This window comes from Sander vitreus, chromosome 3 (genome assembly GCF_031162955.1).
Source record: "Sander vitreus isolate 19-12246 chromosome 3, sanVit1, whole genome shotgun sequence".
Classification (NCBI taxonomy): Eukaryota; Metazoa; Chordata; class Actinopteri; order Perciformes; family Percidae; genus Sander; species Sander vitreus.
The window spans coordinates 25,943,961-25,945,681 of NC_135857.1; positions in this window are offsets into that span (position 1 = coordinate 25,943,961).

A 1,721-nucleotide genomic window follows, 5' to 3' on the forward strand; every position below is an offset into this window, starting at 1 on the left:
AGTAGAAGAAAATGTGTTTCCTCATAATGAAGGGTCCAACCCAGCATGCAATACTCACTTGCTGTCAACAGGTGCTATTGTTTTTAGCAACACTAGCAGCATGGCTCTATGGATGGCAACGTCAGTCTGTCGGCCCACCACTTTGGTCCAGACTGAAATATCTCTTTCTATTGGCTGGATTGTTATTAACTTTTGTACAAACAATCTTGTTTCCGAAAGGATGAATCATACTGACTTTAGTGATCGCCTGACTCTTCCTCTAGCACCACCACCAGGTCAAAATTTGAATTTGTCCAAAGCTTTGGTTTCTGACTAAATACCTGCAAAACAAATGGCATCCCTATCAGCCTCAGATGACTTTGTGTTTAGTGCTATATTATAGCAAATGCTAACATGTTAAAGTAAGATGGTCTACATGGTAAATATATTACCTGCTAAACATCAGCATAGTCATTGTGAGCATGTTAGCATGTTGACGTTAGCATTTAGCTTAAAGGTGCCGTAGATAGGATTGCGAAGATCCAGGACTTAGCCAAAAAAAATTGAATATCGACAACTTCCCAGTCCCTCCCCCCACAAGGGAGAATGAATGCGTGTGCATGAGCAGTGATTGACACCCTCCTTCCCCCCTGACCCTGATTGGTGCATCTGAACAGGGAGCGGTGGATTTTTGCAGATTTTACAGATTAGACTACATCACACTGCCATGAAACTGGAACTGGATGGCCTGACTGGGCCTGAGGTTCTTTCGTGCTGCTGTCCAACCAAGGTAATGTAGAGACAGCCACATAACGGGGGGAAAATGGCTCTTTTCAGTGGAAAGTGGGAAGCACTCCACCTTTGGTATTATTGTATATTGTAAGAGTAGAAAATAAAAACAAATAGAGCAGTCGGAGAAAAGAAACCCTTTTTAGCAGCATCATTATTTCTTCTTCACTGTTTTCCTTTCATTTACATTTCATCTCCCTGTACGAGCTGTGTGCATGCTGATGTTTGGTGGACTTCATCTGTGTTAGGTCAGGTTTTTGTTTTCTATTTTTATTTGCAAGAGTTTAAAGTTTAATTAATGATACTCTCTGTCCCATGATGCACTGGGCCTGCGAGAGCATCTGTCACTGGGGGAACATTGAAACCAATTTGTCATCTGGAGAGGGAGAAGGCTTTAATCCTGCCGATGAAAAGAGAAATGTCAAGAGAAAGAGAAAGATGGACATACAAGTGGAGAGATAGGGGATGTGGGATGACGAGGAGAGAGCACAGAGAAGAAGAAGAGGAGGAGGAAGAGGAAGAGGAAGACAAGAAGAAGGAGGAGGAAGAGGGAGACAGTAATCCTGTCTAATTCACTTAGTGTTACGCTGAGGGAGCAGGACACTAAGAGGATTTGGGACATTCTCTAAATTAGATCAGCAAGAATAACAAACTGCAAGTAGAGGTGGGGTAAAGGGGAAAAGGGGGCACACTGGAAGAGGTGGCATGAAGGAAGGGGTGCTGGACAGAAGAGACAGAGGTTACATGCATAAAAAAGGCATTCAAACTCTGAGGAAACCGTGGAAGGAAATCAAAAAACATAAAATAATAAGTTTGTTGCCAGTTTGAATCATTTTGACGGGGACAAATATGCACTGCTCTCTCTTCCTTTAACATCTAATGTTACAGTTGGTGCCCTTGAGCAAGGCATTTAACCCCCAATCAGCTCAAAGGTGAAGAGTGCAACTTATCGA